Raw genomic sequence first — 20,256 nt, forward strand, 5'->3', positions numbered from 1 at the left:
ATCCTTTCCCGGGACTCAAAGTATCTCCATACTAAATTACAGCAAAATAGGTTCAGTGGTTTGGGCATGAAGAGGTAAGACAGACAAACAACTACCGTGTTTATAAAGTTGGGATAAGTTTATATGACCTAGATCGTTCAATCGATGCACATTTAAAACCTTTATGTAAGACACGGCGGACCTGGGCTGGGAATGTGTCCAAGACTCAGGTCCAAGATATTTGATTAGGTGTTGGATAATATGCCCGCCACACGCTGCCACATATTCGTACACATGTTCGAACAAATTGTGACCAGTAATTGGGGAAATGTTTGTAATTAGTTTTTTTCTTATTAGCTTTTGTTTGCTTCCAATTAGAAAAACTGGTTTGGTTTAAAACCCGCCTGTGTTTGGGAGGCCCTTAATTCGCGATCTATCGTTTCGACTTTAAATCTATCGTATTATGGTTTTATAGAAAACCAATTCATGTACCAAAAGTTGTATATAATATTTACTACGAAACTTTTAAGCTGTCATTCTTAATCAAGCTTAAATGTTAATGAATTTTTAACTTACCGTTTTATACCAATAACCAAATTATAACAAGATATAATAGCAAACAGATAAAAAACGATTAAAACTGTTTGCTTAGCGACAAAACAAAACAAAACAAAACAAAAAAACAGTTAAACAATCACTGCCAACGCGATACGGGTGAAGTTAAAGCGATACAAAAAATAAAGAAAAAAACTTCAACTGATTGAAGAAAAACTTTCTTCTAGTTACGGTCCAGCCACCTTCCTACCCAACGATAGTTCCTAAAAATACCTACTTAAATTACGAAGAGATTTATTTTGTTTAGACATTAGTATATTAGTGTTAGTGATAATGTCGGTGACGCTCACGAAGAACGTGCTGAAAAACTTCGCGATGAAGAGGGAGTTCGAAGAACAAAACGGCAGCGAAGCGTCGGAGAGCGATCAGGAGACACCTGATGGATCAAATTTAGCCTTGGATTATACAGAGAACGCTCTATCTTTACACCCTGTAGCGGATTTTATTAAGAAAGAGTTTTTACCTGAGCTAGACTTCGCGAATCCGTTTAGTAATCTTAGCTTTAAGGATGGACTGCAGGGACGCTCGCCGTTTCTCCTGCCGACGCAGCTGTATAAGAACTTTCTGGCGAACTTGGGGAAGAGGAGACGGAATGTGGCAGACTGCTACAACCTCTACTCCAGGAATATGCTGTTCTCTAATGCGTTTGGCCTGGAAACTTCGGATGAGGAGAACGGGGATAGGATAACGGAGTCGCCAGATGAGGTATGAAAGTGGTAGCCATTATGTAAAGAGTTGTTACTTAAGAGTTATTACTTGTTATAAAGTATCCCGACGACCTCTGTGGCTCAGTGGTGAGCGCGTTGGTAGCTCAAGCCGGGGGTCGCGGGTTCGAATCCCGCCGACGGAACAAAAAGATTTTCAAAGTTCCTGGGTCATGGATGTGTATTAAATATGTGTATCATATAATAAAAATCTTAAATATATGTATAGTATAAAAAAAAGTATTAAATATATATCCGTTGTCTGGTACCTGTAACACAAGTCCTTCAGGTACTTCGCACGGGGCCAGACTGACGTGGTGTGAAGCGTCCATAGATATTATCCCCCTTAACAATTAAATTAACATCCCATGTTTTTAGACATGACTACAAAATATTTTATGACTTTAAAGATTCACAAATGATGTTTTGCCGTCTTTGCGTTTAGATACACTTACCAGTTGGTGTATAAAATGGACCAATACTAGCAGCTACGAACACGTAGAAAGCTATTTTTGTCGCTCAGCTTAAATAGAATTATTTTTTTGTCTATAATTGCCCATAGTGGATGGTTATTGTGCGTGAATCAGAAAAATATTTATGAATTCGTGATATAACGCGGAAAAGGGGTTTGACACAATGACTGTTGCAGCTTATCAGAGCTTTAAAATTAATATGTATAAATTGTAATATTATGTTACAAGTATAAAAGAGTCATTTGAATAGTTCAAAGTCTGTACAACATAATATTATAACTCCCACCTGAATGACAATTTTACAATCACTGCTTAATATATTGCATTACAATGATAATTGTAATAATTAGTTGATTTGTATTGTTCTGCACAATCATTGCATACAATGGTTGTATAATTATGACGTGACAGCAATTAAAGACCTACCATAAACTCGTATATAATCATTAATGGCAAACGACACTTTTTATGCTTGTTACTACCTATCCATCTTCTATAATAGTTTTAAGAAGCCGTTAGGTCTTATTTTATATGTAATTGACATAGGAATTAACTGTACTAGGTACAAGTGACAAATGCTGTTTATGGTTTGCGCATACACTCAGGCATTATCGACCAGCTTCTAAGTAGACTGAAAGAAACCAGGTTTTATTAAATCGGTGCATTTCGCATAGAAACACAAAAGTCTGAAATGAATATTGTAGTTTTACAGTAAACTCTGTACAAGGGACATACAGGCTTCTATAATTATACAAACACTCTTAAATTAATAAAATAATATTATTATAATTTATAATCAATTAATCACTTATTTGCAATTTGCAAAGTATGGAAAACAGCGCTTGCGCTGTGTTTCGCCGAGTGAGTGAGTGAGTTTACCGGAGGCCCAATCCCCTACCCTTTTCCCTTCCCTACCCTCCCCTATTACCCTATATTCCCTCTTAAAAGGCCGGCAACGCACCTGTTGCTCTTCTGATGCTGCGAGTGTCCATGGGCGATGGAATTGCTTTCCATCAGGTGACCCGTTTGCTCGTTTGCCCCCTTATTTCATAGAAATATATATAAAAAAATGTACAGGAGTGGGCACAATAGAAGACTTTGGGGGAGGCCTTGGCACAGCAGTTAGATAGTATAGGCTAATAAAACATATTATTATATCGATAATCCAGTACTTACCTATGAGTAGTTATTTTTTCTCGATATAGGACTACCCAATCGTTGGCACTCGTTCTATTACTGACACCTTAAAGTTTTGTTTGAAAATACTAGGAATGCCAATAACACTAGAATTTTCTGTAGTAAGAAGTAATAAAAGCGCCAACAATTGAGTGTTTATTATATCAAAAGGTTCACTACAGTCAGTAACACAGTATCTTGTTCCAGAAGGCGGGTGCGTCGTCAGCGTTCGTGTGGAGCGGCGGGGGGGTCGGCGCGGGCGGGGGGCAGGAGCAGGCCAACACGCAGGCCGCCGCCGTGCCCACCGGTGAGTCTACTTCTTCTTCTTTTCAAATTGATATAACTGAGCATTTTGCCAACAGCATTTTGCAGTGGTACTGCGTAATGATTGTCAGAGCCTAATAGAAAAATTTTCTTGTAGCGTTTCGGCATCTAGAACTGCCCCGGGGCAGGCAGGGCAGGCCGAATGGATACGGAAATAGCCGAACAAAACCGATGATCCACAAAGCACTTAGACTTAGTACTAGTACTTCGGTAGTTTATTAGTAAATGAGGGTAGAACCATACAAAAAACATTGTTTTTCTCTTCTGTGGAGACCCTAAACTCTGAAGTCTAAACATGTTCTCAGTAAAGTGTTAATGATGATGTTAAAATGGCTTTTAATTATTGAAGAGTTCAAAAGCAATCAAATACATAAAAATGTTTTTTTTTTAGGCCAATACCAAATATTACAACTTTCGTTACAACACGAAAACCCTTTTATAATAAAAGGGAGCAAGCTTAGTTAAAAAAAAAAATGAAGAGGTATTCCAATTGAAAAGTATCGAATTGGAATTCTCTTATTAGATTCTGATTGCCAATTCTAATTGATAAAAGACATCAATCTATATTATAATTTACCTATACGGAAATCTAAACATGAAACAGTATTTAGAGTGACCCCAATACCTAAATTTCTCTGATTGTGGCTTAGAATATTCAAAATATAACCTTATTTAGACCAGACCAGGTTTTATTTTCATATTTAGTTCGTCCTAATTATAGACGCCCTAGAATTTGACCTAGCTTCCCGGTGACCTAGTCTAGCTTATTTTTATATTCTAAATTAAATGCCTACGTTTAGTGCTTTCAAGTTAGTCGCTTGGTTAATTTTAATTTCCTTTTTAGTATGTCATAAAATGGCTTTTAGTAACTGCGCTAGGGGTTAGGTTATTTCTTCTGGACCAAAAGTCTAGCTGTTTAGGCTTTAGATTATAGAGTTTTCTATGCTTTGGCGGACCGATTTAAGCTTGATGTAGGTACCATTAGATTCATCTTACTAAAAGCAGCTGCGCTAAGTTTTTTTAAGGGTTAGGCTATTTTTACCATAGCTTACATACTAATGTGTATGGCAAATGGTTTGGTTGAAAATCTTTCATCAAATATGTTTGCTTATGTTATGTGCATGTAATGAAGTGTATATTACACAAGTGCACTTTGCGTGCATGTGTTCTGTTCATATAATGATCAGTGTCGCTATAAGTAATATTTTTGCAGTCTCATGATAGGGACAAGGGATCACATGCATGATTTCATGCCCACCTCTCACCAGACTTCAGATAGGGGTTGGTTATGGGAAAACTACATATTTTGTTATTTCTTCAACTTCATTTAAAGAAACCCGAACTTTGTGGGAAAGAGAATTTTAAGGGTGGCCCACATTAAACTGACTCTGACTATCATCATTCCTCTTTTTAACCACATTTTGTTACTGTCCTATCCAAAAACTCATCATCAACAAATTCTCTATCATAATTATCATCACCAAACTGACATATCTCATCATCATCATCATCTTCAAACAAGACACTCAGTGGCGGATATGTTGCAGGCACGTCGGGCGGCGGCGGGGCGCAGGGCCTGGTGCACTGGATGTCGGTGATGGCGGAGCACATGGGGGGTGGGCACCACGACCCCACCCACTACGCGCTCCCACCGTGGAACAACGGCGGTGTCGATGTGAGTACGCCACTAATTTATTAGTAATTATAAGTACTTTTTTTTTTTTTAGGCACAGCATAAGGTCCCATCGTTGATGATAGTCTCATAATAATATTTTGCTACTAGTGATTGTAGTGTTTTGTGCTCTGAATTTGAACAAAACCTTAGCATAATTTAATAAATCTTTCTCCATACAAACACTTTTGGGTACTTATTCTAAAGTAAAAAATAAAGGGATTTTCGGATAATACTTTAATTAAAGCCATATTAAATTTTATTAATTAATAATTAAGTGGATTAATTTAATCTTACTACTGGAGTCTTGAAAACAAACTGAGATGACGTAGAGCTGATCTACGTTAAATACTGAAGTACCAACTTACACTTTACAAAATATATTTTCTAATTACCGTACATGAAAAGAAAACAAAAAATTTGAAATGCACCTATGTCCTATGCATATTTGCAGATAAAAAAATGGAGCTAAAAATCTTAGGGACGCATGGTCTATGCATATTCCCAGATTTAAAAAACTGCTGGTTGACTCTAGCAGTTTTTTTAGGGATGCCACCTAATTAATATAATTTGTCACGGACTTGCAACTTTTTCTACCGTTTTTTCTCACGCGATTTGCATGATCATTTATATCGCGAGTATACTAAGTAGATATAACCTGTTTATCAATTCTGTACGCATTTGGGACCACGGAACCCACTCGAATCTATCGACGCCCGCTGCGTTTGCAAACTATATGCAAATTTGGCAACCCTAGTTACACACAGCATTACGAAAGTAGACCCTATTTCAATGACATTAAAGTTGAATTTCCAATAACACTCTATTACAACCTAGGGTATTGTTCGTTAGACTTTACTTCTATAACAATAGGGACGTTTTTCGTTTGTCACACCCTATAAAAACGTTAAGGATGACGGATTAGTGAAAGATGCTAGAGACACTTAAGTCGCACTTTGATTAATCATTCCCAATACGTCTTGAGGCCTATATTAGGAGTATTTAACATTGTTCAGCTTTTGTAAGGCAGCTGTATGGTAATGGTGTAATTAAATACGGATTTTTATTAAAATTTTCATAATTTTATTAATGATCGTGGGATCATATTATGCTACTTTTATCGCTCATATTTTATTTGAGGCATTATACATACATAAATTATTGATCTATAAGAACTATAACTGTAGCAAAATTAAATTATCAAAGTGTTATTAGTTTAGTGAATTTTAGATTTAAAATTAACCTAGCTGTCTATCTAATTTTGATTTTTAATTACAACAGAAGAATATTTAATAAATAACTCTTATACAAAACATAAAATCTCTACTCATAATGGTTCCTTAATTTGGCGAAGAGTTTGACAAAAATTTTGAGCTGGAAAAATCTTTGATGAAAAATCTTCATCAAAATACAGTCAAGAAATCATACAATTATTTTCTAATGTAAAACTCAGAGCTAACAATATCTTTACTATATATAGTAAGTGATAGAATATATAAATTATTAATAGTGGATATCTAAAATAACGTGCGCGGGCGCGGTCTTTATCTATTATAATTAAATTGTAGATAACGCGAGATGGACGCGACACGCACGCGATCGAAAGTGGAGAATAGCGGCACGCAGGGGCCAGTAGAATAATATGGTAGAAGCAGAGTAGGGCTAGGGAGGAAATAGGCGGAGATTGTGGACGACGGAAAAAAATAGAAACTAGTAGACACAAGTGTAGAATAGAGTCACGCAGGGGCTAGTAGACTATGGCAGATATAGAGTAGGGCTAGGGAGGAAATAGGCGGAGATTGTGGACGACGGGGAAAAAACTAGTAGACACAATTAGTGTAGATTCTCTGCTCTACATGCTGCCTGCGTGATGCATGGATATAATAAAAATAAAGTAAGACTAGGAAGGAAATAATATTAGTAGAAACAAGGCAAAATTACTTAACACTAGATGACTATGGTAGAAATAGCCATATACGGCAGGGAAAAATAAGAAACAAGTGGACACAAGTGTAGAATAGAGTCACACAGGGGCTAGTAGACTATGGTAGAAATAGACTAGGGCTAGGGAGAAAATAGGTGGAGAAAAGAAAATACAAGGCTTTGTTAATATTAAATGCTCTAGGTGACTATGCTAGCAATAGCCGTGGGAGACGGGAAAAATAAATGACTAGCAGACACAAGTATAGAATAGAATCACACAGTAGCCAGTAGACTGTGGTAGACTAGGGCTAGGGATGAAACGGGTGGAGACTAGTAAAAACTAGGCCTTATTAATAAACGCTAGGCGACTATGGTAGAAATAGCCATGGGCGACAGAGAAAAATAAGAGACAAGTGGACACGAGCATGGGCGCCGGCAGGAGGGTGCCAGGTGCACTTGCACCCCTTGGGAATCTCGGGATCAACAGGAATTATTGAAATAAAAAGCCGTCTGTAACTCTATTTCCAATTTGCCATGCCTTACAAAGATAGTTTATAATAAACGTAATGTTTCGGCACTAAATGTATTCTGTTGACATTAAAAGACAATCACTGTTTTTCGTAAAAAAAAAAAGAAAAGAAAGAAAACTAAACTCTGCACCCTTGGAAATTATTTCTGCTGGCGCTCATGGACACGAGTGTTGAACAGAGTCACGCAGGAGCCAGTAGACTGTGGTAGAAGAGTACGGCTATAAAAACTGTCTAAAGTCTCAGAAACAGAGTCCTTATTATTATTTGTTCATTATTAAAAGCCCGGCCGATTGTAATTAATTGGAAAACACCAAATCGGTAAATACTGGTTGTAATAAAATAAAGTGAAGAGTAAAATTTTTTAGGGTTCCGTACATCGTAACCCTGAGACTTTGATGTCCGTCTGTCTGTCTGTCTCCAGGCTGTAACTCAATAACCGCTATAGCTAGACTTTTGAAATTTTTACAGATTGTGTATTTCTGTTGCCGCTATAACAACAAATAAGTAATATAGTAAAAACAAAATAAAATTAATATGTAATCCCATGCAATAAACGTAATTTTTTTGACCTTTTTTGCTCGTAATCATTAATGGCAACAGCTAGGCACTTGAAATTTTCGCAATATCCTTTATTTTATCTGTACTTTAATAATTAATTATGAAATTAAAACAAAATAAATATAAACAAAAACACAATTTTGGCCTATTATTGTTCTATAACTATACGGAACCCTTCGTGCGCGAGTCCGACTCGCACTTGACTGATTGTTTACTTTTGCCGCTTGCTCATACAAATCACAAAAAAAAAATGCTCTTTCAGCGATGCATCATCAGCGCAAATTATTCATAGGCGCTTGGTAGTTTAACTACGTAATTTGGACGGGTTATGTGAAGCCTAGTCTACAGATCATGTCTAGTACTGAATCCCTTTAACATACCTGTCCCAAATGTAGCCCCGGATTAATAAATAGGCCGTTATAGCCTACCCTTATAAAAAATATAAAATCGGCACAAAAAGGTAAAATCACACAAAAACTGTGCGATACTTGCTCTATAAACCATAGCGTCACCCGTGTAATTTCTATATCAATAGACGAGAAGTAACAATAGACAAACCATTCTCACAATACCACCAAAGTCAAGTTTGAGTTACGGGAAAAAAATTGGCAACACCCTGTTCCCGGCTAACGATATTTTGATGACGATTCTATAATGAAATAAATTGATAAAAAGATATAGGGAGAATTTGTATTGTATGGTTTTTATTCAGGTGGCAAGGAAAGGGCAGTTAAGATATTGATGAGGTAATGTAGATATAACTAAAGAACTAGTTACTTTCTACGGATGAGGTTAAACTTAAAAAAACACCAAGGATTTTAATTTTTCGGCTGATTTCTGCACTCAAATACGAATTTTTATTACTTGAGTAACTTTTATTAAACTTAGTAAGCTATAGAAGATGTTGACGCCTATACATTATCTGTTAAACTCTTCACTTGAAGTTTAATCTTCATTAATTTTCTCTGAGTAATTACAGTAATTGGAAATGAATATTCGTCAATGATTGCGGTAATTAAAATTTACTTATCAGTTATCAGTATTCTGTAATTTATTAAGTTGTTGATCTCAACTGAGCGTCCGTGGCCTAATGGGTAGACCTTTGGTTCGCACTCTTAGAGGGTGCAGGTTCGAACCCGGGTGGAGGCGTGTACCTATGAGACATTTTCTGATCTCAAGTACATGATACGAACGCTCGTACGGTGAAGGAAAACATCGTGAGGAAACCCGCACATAGTTGGTCCCAGACGTATTGACTAGTTCTTTCCTCTGGACTAGGCCGACTATGATGCGAGAATGCCGTATGCGCTTGGGCAACCATACGGACATTTAAAAATCTTGTCCCAGGCACTACAGTATTTGAGGAGTGGTTACTTCGCCCTGAAAAATACTGTATAAATCATCCACAACGGATGTAAAGGCAAAGTTTTTTTTTGATCTCAACAATTTTTTGCTGTCAAACTCCTCATTAAATTAAAGTTGTAATGTGGCATAATATTATAGTAAACTGTACAAGTATTGTCAGATTTAGTTTACTTACTATTTCAGTAGAACATTCAATATTAAATTAGCCATAGGTTTTTCAAACTCGAAATTTAATCAAACCTGTATCTATTATGTTTATATTCGTATGGGAAAAAATAAAGATCTCTTTCTTATAAAAACTCTCAAGAAAATTGTCTTACATTATGCATTGTATTTTAGAATTAAAAAAAAAAGAAAAAACCTTTTTAGAAAAAAATTTTTATTAAAAATGCTATATTACATATTTATCATTAAATAGATTGATGATATCGATTAATACGGTCTTAGAAAGCACACTAACGAAATATTCACACAGGGCATTCGGCGGAGCGTTAAAAATCGATTAAAAAATAATAACAAGCCAACCGACTGGCAAATCGGTATCTTAATTAATACTTGTCAAAATCAATTATGCACGTAAGTGTATTTGAATAAGACGTATTGCCTCACTACCGAATGCACGTATGCTACTGCAACGTTATCCATTGCACGTTTTAATCGCCAGCAGTCGATGCTTCGGGGTGTGAACGCGCAATGTATGGTGTGATGCGTTGAAACTGTAAAGGATTTTACGGTTGGTCGTGTCGGTGTATCTTTATTAGCAAGGATTAATTGTTTTTTGGTCCAGGTGCAGCCGGGGCAGCTCGCGGGTTAATGCCGGGGGCAAATGTAATTTTAAATTATCAGTAATGATTGTCTCACGGTTTTCGACGGGGCGAAAGGAAATTTATTTTAAATTAAAGCCAAGATGGCTCCAAAAATTGAGTTGAGTTCCTCGTATCATTAGCAGGATATATAATATAATATTACCGACATAAGGGCTTAGGCTATCTAAACGTAAGGTACCAAAATAGGTAAGGTTAGTACCATACCTTACCGTACCTTTTTTGGTACCAAATATGTAAAATATGAAGTATAATAATATCTATACTAATATTATATATGCGAAAGTGTGAATGTCTATCTGTATATTATTTGACATGGGTATACTTTAGGTCCAGGGAGGGATAAAGGATACTTTCAATCCTGAAAAAATACACGGTTCCTAATTTTAGCGGAACGAAGTTGGGGGCATCGTCTAATATCTCATTAAACTTTACTTTAACTATTCATAATTAACCATCGATAAAATGGCTTCCTGAAATTCCAAAGATGTGATTTCAAGTCCGCTATCTTTGTCAAATATGATGTGACTTTTTTAACATGCCAGAAAAATACAAGCAGGTTTTACAGGCATTTGTTTTATAAATATATTTTTAACAGCAAGCTGGCTTGCGTTCACTTTTAACACTACAATTTTAAGCAAGACTTTTGCTTAAGATAACTATGAAAAAACGTTGTCAAACGTCGAACAAAAGTCTTCGTTTACTGTCTTTGTTGCCTCTGGAGTGAAAATGTTGCAGTAATTCCTATTTTGATAATATAACCTACATTTAGCTTCTCAATGCCCTTCAAATACGTAAAGGCGAACGTATAAATAACATTCAATTCGGTAGCACATCTATGGTGAGGCGGTGGCCACAATTTTGACGGGCGAGAGACCGGTCCGGGAAGATTAATGGTCTCATCGTCGTAATGACGCCCCTGTTCTAATGACATCGGCGGCGGTGACCACGCTGCCCGCCACGTGTGGAATAGTGGGGACAAACTATTGCGAGACAGAATTGGGACAAATGTTGACACAAATTGGGACACCTAGTTTTAGGAAGGAAATTGATAAAAAAATGTAATTCTCATGTTTAAGTAAGTGCTAAATAAAAATCATAATTTTTATATCATCTTTTTATTATTTTCAAAATATGTAATTTAAATTGAAAATGAAATTAGCATCTCGATTATTAATAAAAGACCAAAACGTCTATCATGACAAGACTATATAATAATAATATTATTAAGTATTTCATAGATACTATTAAAAATAATGTCTATGAATATGCAAAATTGAATAATATCATCGATTTAATTATTTAACGGACTGCAAGTGCGCCATAACTTTGCTTAATCTCTTTATAATTGCATGTTGGTGCATTCTTGGAAGTAATAAGTAGACGATTGCACTTGTTATTTACAAACAATGAAACTGATAATAATATATTATGAGGAAGTCAAAGACGCTAGCGAATTGGTACTTAGATACGTCTTATAACTTAAGACGCTCCCCCTACGGAGATGCCGTTATTTACCGTTTTTAGAGTCTAACTAACTCATAATTTGAAAGCTACAAAATTATATTAAAAATACAGCAATTATAATATTCAGCATAATATCCCTTCAATTGTTGACCGCGCTCTTAGAGCGCGATGTTAATTTCCTATTTTTGTTTATTATACTCATGATATCAGTTTCCAAAGTAATTCTAATTTATTTAAATTCAAGCATACATTCAGTATCTCCCTAGTAGTTACAAATTACGTTTATTTGAAACCCACGCCAATAGATCGACAATTTCATTAACTACATAATATTCGCCGTTTTTCTAGGTCAATTTCGAACTAAGATAAGTAAAAAAAATAGGATAGGATTGGAATTTGGTGCGATCTCGGCAACGCGGCAAAGATTGTATGGTCAAGGTCATTTGCTCGGGGGATGGCTTTAAGAGACCATATTCAAATACATAATAATAATATGTACGCAGGCACAATTTGCACTCACGCAAAATTCACTTTATCGTTCCTTATTCTTCTGAAATCTCATCACATAGTGTGCCAAAACTGGCGTCCATATTCGCTAAAATTTTCGGGATACCGCAATCGTGGTCACCCTAAAGGCATCCTTGGTTAATGTCTTTGCTGTAACGAAAAAAAAAGTGTGGTATGTTTATCTTGGCGGAGACGCGGCGTCGTTGCGAATCCCCCCCGCGCCAGTTTCGGCCGTAATCGATTTCGCCCGGGACTTGTCTAATTTGCCGGATTAATGTGCACACCCTACTCATTTCTTTGTTTATTGTAAACGATAATAACATTGTTTTGCCAATTAATCTTCTAATGTTGATAATTATTAGCCGCTAATAGTTTGATATTATGATACATGTTGCAGGCAATTTCGTTGCGTTTTGTAGCCCGTGCGACAAGCGAACTTTTTCCGGGATAAAAATTATCCTAACTACACTAAATTTTACCAAAATCGGTTCATCGCACCTAAAAAGTTTTCATCTTCATAAAATATCATAACTTTACTTAAGTAGAAACACAAAAATGCGATTTTATTATCAATTATTAGTAGTATTAAAGCTGCCCATACTAAACTTGAATGAGTATAAGTTCCATTGTTATGATAAAATCAAAGAGATAGTAATAAAAGTTAAGTAGGCATAACATGTAGCACTGCGATGCAATGAGCATGTTGCATGAATCCCATGTCAAAAGCTCTGTCAATGAGCTTTTTACCATATCGTGTTAGCTGGGCGGAACAAGAAACAATTAGAAGCTACGTATTGATAACGTTATTAAAAGGAGATGGTAAAAAATATTCTAAATTGACCATGTAGCACTAGGAGTCTATTTTTTAACCGACTTCCAAAAAGGAGGAGGTTATATGATCGTCTTTGTATTTTTGGTATTTTTATTTTTGTATGTTGAACTATAACTCCGCCGTGTAAGAACCGATTTTGAAAATTTTTCTTTTGTTGTATAGAGTTTTCAACTTTTACCCCAATTTGGTACCATCTTCACAAAAGTGGTAACCTGATGACCGGAACCATGAGTAATAATAATAATAAATTCTTTATTTGCACACACAAAAGAAAAGACATAAAAGCACTTATAAGAGACAAAAAAAACAAAAGAAACAGTAACAGAAACAATAACAACAACAAAAAAAAAAGTATAAAAAATTACAAAATTGTACAAAAGGCGGTCTTACTGCTTTAAGCAGTTTCTTCCAGACAACCGAGACAGCTGACAACTGAGTAATCGAAGGGACTACTCAAAATTGATATGGAAACATAATATACATATTTATTTCAGTTTCTTTGAGAAGTATCCTAAGCATATGCTACCAAATATACACCATGGTTCTGAAGGTGCTAAGAGAACTCCGGATTCCTTATATTATGAAAATACAAGTTTGGGGGTTTCGGTATTATTTTAAGAACTGAAAGAATATACATACTAGTACTAGGTATACAAATGACATCCATTATCATCATCATCATTTTTACTTATTACTTTTCATCGTATTTTAGATCGAAACTCGAGTTAGTCGAGCAATTTTGAAAATTATAATTTATAATGTCGTTTTAAAGTAATTGATTCAAACTTGGTGTTGAGGTTACCAATTTATTGGGAAAAATATAGTTATATTAATGTAGTTTTAAGTAGTTTTTAGTATCTACCTATTGTTGGTTGCCAAATCCTAGCCGAAATGGCTAGACCGATTATTAGGACATTTGTGTGCTTACTGTTAGGCAAGGCAAGATATTGTGATTCGGCACTACATCTATTTTTTATTCCCAAAATAACGTATACGGCAAAGCAAAGTTTTGCCGGGATAGTAGATATAATTTATACAATTTAAAAACATGATAATTCATATTATTATACGTTTTTTAGATTATACATCATCTTACAAAAAACGTATGCAAAGAAAACTGCCCAACAGTTAAAAACTTTCTACCGGTGCTCGCAAAAAAGAAACAAAAAAACCGCGACCCCCATTAAAATCTTAATCCAAAAATCCCGTTGACTGTTCAAGCACTATCTTACCTTGAGGAATAATGCACACAATGGCATGTGAATCATGAAAAGGAAAAAATCATGCAAAAAAAAAAAAGAAAAAAATGACCCCATCAGACGATTGTGTAGCGGTTTTGTAACCCTTTGAAGAAATGTCAACTGTGTGTGAGAAGCTTACACTAATCTTGATATTTGCGATGCGTAGTGCGCAATAGATAAGATTTGCCGTGTAAGTTAATTAGCCCATCAAGCCCCATAAGCTCACCCGTGAGCGAGACACAATAGAATAACAATAGATTTCCAAGAATCCACGATCGAAGCACTAAAAGTGGTTAGAAAATAATATTCACATTATGTCATAATAATTTTGAACATAGCCCGTAATATATAAAGACTTGCAATGTAAACAATTGATATCTGATTTTATTTAATTGGAAAGTAAACATGACACGTAGTATTTTTTTTTTTTTTTGTAATTTTATTCTCGAATGTTAAGATGTAAAAATCAGTAAGGCCTAAATTATCTAAACGATCCACATACATTTTTAGTGTTTATAGATTACCTATAATTATTATTCTTGTTCAAATCTTGCAAGTATCAAGACTATCCAAGGCGCCATCTGTCACCCCTTATACTTAGAATAAGTTATCTCCCCAATAATACGCACGTTATGGACTGAACAATACTTTACATCATAATATTGTATTGACATATTATTTATTGGCACCATTATTCCAAAGAAACCCCCGAAAGTGCATCATCATCATTGTTAATTTAAAAAAATGTGATAAATGTTTTTTTTTTTTTTTTTTTTGGATAAAATGATTTACAATTTGAAGGTTAAATGTTAAAGATTGTTCTACCGTAAACTATCCTAACAATCAGTAGAAGTTTTTGCAGGAGCGTAGCGTACCTTGGCGGGGCCCCGTATAAAAATTTGTTTGCGGGCCCTTAGGAAGTTTAAAGATTACTCAAAAAAGAAAAAATATTTGCATAAAATTAAAAGAGTCAAAAAAGAAAAAAATATTTAATTTTGCATAAAATTAAAATTAATATTAATTATTCATCATAATTATCTATCTGTCACATTTTTAAAAACAATTCAAATTAAATATTAACTCTCCTTGCCATTTTTTCGGCAAACCGACTTATTCAATCCATTCATATCTGATGATGACTTTAGTTTTACTAAAGTTTCTGCCTGTTTCTGCCTTTATGGACAATAGTGACAGGTCTGACAGGCGTTTCTGTCCCATAGAAGTTCTTAAAATTTGAAAGCACGCTTTACTGCGGAAAAAGAAATAGCTTTTTTTTTACTTTTCTCATTTCTGAAATTAAAAAAATTTGGGAAGTTTTTATAAGTTTTTGCTTACGCACCCTAGGTCGGGGGCCCCGTATAATTGATACGGCTGATACGGCAGTAGCTACGCCCCTGAGTTTTTGTGTAAAAGAAACTTTAAAAAAATCTAAACATTCTACTCAAGAAACGAACAACTATGTTTAATTAAGCTTAAGTTACTGATGCTGATAAGACTTAATATGAGCATGAATCTAAATTATTTACTGTGTTTGACATAACCTAACCAAATTACGTAGCTCTGTCTATGAATCAATTTCTCCGGTAGTAGAGTATAATAGTAAAGAATTAACGTGGGAGAGCCATGCTTCGGCACGAATGGGCCGGCTCGACCGGAGAAATACCACGTTCTCACAGAAAACCGGCGTGAAACAGCGCTTGTGATGTGTTTCGCCGAGTGAGTGAGTTTACCGGAGGCCCAATCCCCTACCCTATTCCCTTCCCTACCCTCCCCTATTCCCTTCCCTTCCCATCTCTATCCTCCCCTATTACCCTATTCCCTCTTAAAAGGCCGGCAACGCACCTGCAGCTCTTCTGATGCTGCGAGTGTCCATGGGCGACGGAAGTTGCTTTCCATCAGGTGACCCGTTTGCTCATTTGCCCCCTTATTTCATAAAAAAATGAACTGATATAGGTAGAGTTCACTGTAAAAATGAATGAGTTACTTCTTATTAATACTATTATTATTGTATGGGCAAATTCATCACGTTGGGGCATTTCTCATAGAAACAGAAGTCAGAAAGTCAGAAGCAGAAAAGTAACTCTTACAACGCTGCTACTTTCTACATTGAACTATATGGGACCTATACAGTATAAAACACATTACACATCCTAAGGTAGTATCACTTAGATTTATACCCTGCATAATATATGGGCCACATACACATCTTAAAGTATCATCACTTATTTTTATTTATTACTTAAGTATCAAAGTATTTTCACTAGACCCTCGTTCTAACCACAGTCATTGTAAAGCTACAAACCATCGGCAGTGGCGAGTGCCCCCGAGGGCGCAGCCACCACCAACTTGGGCCCCAGAGACGAAGTCCAATATAAAACAAACTGTTTTATCATCTACAACTACTTACCTTGAGGAGCATACTACAAACGGCGAATTGAGGCACAAAATCTATCTAATAATCTATATATATATAAAACTCAAGGGTGACTGACTGATTGACATATCTATCAACGCACAGCCCAAACCACTGGACGGATCGGGCTGAAATTTGGCATGCAGGTAGATGTTGTGACGTAGGCATCCGCTAAGAAAGGATTTTGATCAATTCCAACTCCAAGAGGTTAAAATAGGGGATGAAAGTTTGTATATAATAATCCATCTTAACGCGAGCGAAGCCGCGGGCAAAAGCTCGTAATATATAAGACTAAATTTTCAATTTTGTTAGTTTCGCTATAACGCGAGAACGTCTAAACTTGGCTCATTTTAGTCTTGAATATTTAATTTTGTGGAAGTCCAGGGAAGGTTTAGGAAGGGAAGTGATACGAAGTTCTCCGGGTCATTTTATTTCGTATAAAATCTCAAAAAATAAATGTAATGTAAATGACTAGTGATTGGACAGTACCAGTCATTGGACAGAGCACAAAAACACAATATTTACTAAGGTTGCTTTAAAAACTACCTGTATTTAAAGTAATAGAACGCCTGATTTTAAAGAAAAACAGGTATGGCAACTTTAATAAATATTGTGTTTTTTTGCTCTGCCCAATGACTAGTATAACTGTCCGATCATTTCACCCTAATTTGTGATCAAGTTTGTTATCTTGTTAGTGTTAAGACTTGCAATCCTATCCTGTTTACTAGATACGATAGAATAGTTAAATAAAATATTATATAACATGGAATTTGCGATGAGTTACAAACGTGTGATTAAGAAATTAACCGAAGAATAGATAATAATATATTATGTCGAACACATCGTATCATTAGTAAGTGAGAATAAACAATAAGCGGCCATTGCTCACAAGTGCCCCCTGATAATTAGCTACAACGTGCCGTCTCCTTACGACGAATATGGGGAAAACACGGAAAATATTAGTTAGTAGAGAGCTGCTTAGGAAATGTAGAGAATGGGGAAAGATCCACTGATAAGGATTCTGTCCTTTAAGGAGAGGAAAAAGCCTTTTTATCACGATTTTTACAAAATATAATTAACATCTCTAAAAATTTATTGCATTCAATAATTTTACGAGTTATGTTCTTAATAATTTAATTTTACATATTAACATACATGTATCACTTAACATAAGATTAAAAATGGAATATTATGTTTTTGCCATAACTGGTTTATAGGGAATCTATATTTCTTACAATGAGCTGTAGGGCTGCTGGAAGAGATTTCTATTAGAAATAAGCAGATCCTTTGTGTCGTCTTACTGTGTAAATCATTGTTTTGTTAATATTTATTGTGCACAATAAATCATTAAATAAATAAATAAATAAATAATGAGCGTTTTGGAGGTCATCTGTAATCATCTTAATGAAAATAAATTATATATCCGAGTGCGGAAATTACTAAAAACTTTGTATACTATTTAAAACATAATAATAATAGGAATGTTACTTAGATTACCTACCTGAAAATGCTACTAATCTTAATAATTTTCTTTCTTAATATTGATTCAACTATAACCATCAGAATAAAGACGAGACATTCGCCGTAGCAAGCCGGCACGGGGTGCGTCGTCCATCCATCTTGCGGGACTCGACTCATCCTACTAATTCGTTTCGGTATACGATGTATGTTGTACCGAATTTGCCGTCAATATTAGCTTAACGTTAGAGAAAAATATCTTGGAAAAAAACGTCTTCTGATGCTGATAACGATGAACATAGGATACATTCAGATTACTTTAGCTTAAAAAGCTATGGGTCGTACTCTGGCAGTGCCTGCAGAAGCTAAGACGAAGCCACAGGAGGAAATGCTGTTTTTTCGGTAGTTAAAAACAATATTCTCATCTTTTTGATAAAAGGTGGCGAGTTACTTACGCCGGGTTAGTTCCCGAACCGGTGGTAGGTCTCGTGTAGACGTTCTAAAGGTGTTTTTTTAAATAAAATTTAACCGATTTACAAAAAAAACATTTCATTTCACCTACGAATAATAAAAACTAAGGAATCGTAACTCCCATACTATTACCGTTTTAAATTTGGTTCCTTTTGATCTGTCATGTAACGTCAGCCTAGTACCGCTCAAGGTCACCTAAATATTGCAAATGCACTAGCTCCGTGTGCAAATGTATTGAAATGTGTACCTAAGGTACACTTTTTTGACAAGTATTGTGGAGCAAGTTTTTTGACGGAGTTACTTTTCCTTAGTTTTTAACCCCCGACAAAAAAGAGGGGTGTTATAAGTTTGACATGTCTGTCTGACTGTCTGTTTGTCTGTGTGTGTATCTGTCCGTGGCATCGTAGCATCCAAACGGGTGGACCGATTTGGATCTAGTTTTTTTTTGTTTGAAAGCTGACATGATCGAGAGTGTTCTTAGCTATAATTCATCATCCTGCTCAGTGCTGGACAATCAGGGTTTATCTGGTTCACGAAAGGCCGTTAGCAACTTGCAGTCGTTTGATGGGTTTTATATTTCATTGTAGTTCGTGACATTTGTGAATATACAATATACGTATACAAATATTAATGGAAAGTTGACTGCTGCAGCATCACCTGGTAATCAATAGGATATCCAACTCCTCGCCAACTTAGAGCAGAGGTTTCGTGTTTGGGCTCGTTTTAATAGCGACAACCAGTAAGAAGTAGATAGACAGTAAATATTTACATGCTGCTGCTGCAGCATCACCTGGATTCTATACGAACCGAGCTTCGTATGAACCCAAAGTGGAGGTTTCATGTTTGGGCTCATAATATTATCGGCCTCATCGAAAAGGACATTGATAGATATAGTAATCATGAGAATATGATTCTGTATATAGGAATTATTCTGCACTATATACAACACAAGTTTAAAAAGTATGAAATAAAATTAAATTAAGAAATTTAAAAAAAACCCCGCCAAACAACTTTAAAAAGTAATGAAATAATATTTACTGCCTGTAAGTTCAAATAATTCCTAAATTGTATAAAGTAATATTATGGACTAAAATATTACTTTACACAAGTTAGGAATTATTTGAACTTACAGGCAGTAAATATTATTTCATTACTTTTTAAAGTTGTTTGGCGGGGGTTTTTTTAAATTTCTTAATTTAATTTTTTATTATTCGTAGCATTTCACAATGACAAAAAAATACATTTTAACTATGACAAGTGAAGGTAAGTAAAGACTAGATGGGGAAAAATATTGCATAATTTATTTTAATATTTTTTAATTTTTAACATCAAATACCCACACACACCGCACACGGCTTCACTCAGATATAATATTGCTTACATGTTTAAAAGAGTTTGATAGAAAACATAATAATATGGAGTTTATGTCAAAAAGTTTATTAAATTAAAGTTAAGTAATCATTAATCAAATCGAGTACAGCATAAGTAGCATAAAATCTACATCAAAAATGTCACACCACAACAGCTTATTGGCGGCAAATCTCTTAAAATAATAAGTACTATCCCTTGTCCCTTTGTCTCGTGTCCCGTGTCCTGTCCCGCTGTCGTGTCTGGGATAATCTCCGTGATCCGTCACCGTCACCGATCACTATCGGACGGATGTGTGACGGACGCGGTAATTATGGGATGAGTGGTAAGAAAAACCCCACGCGTTTTAGTGTTAG

The sequence above is a fragment of the Aricia agestis genome, chromosome 19 (genome assembly GCF_905147365.1).
Source record: "Aricia agestis chromosome 19, ilAriAges1.1, whole genome shotgun sequence".
Classification (NCBI taxonomy): Eukaryota; Metazoa; Arthropoda; class Insecta; order Lepidoptera; family Lycaenidae; genus Aricia; species Aricia agestis.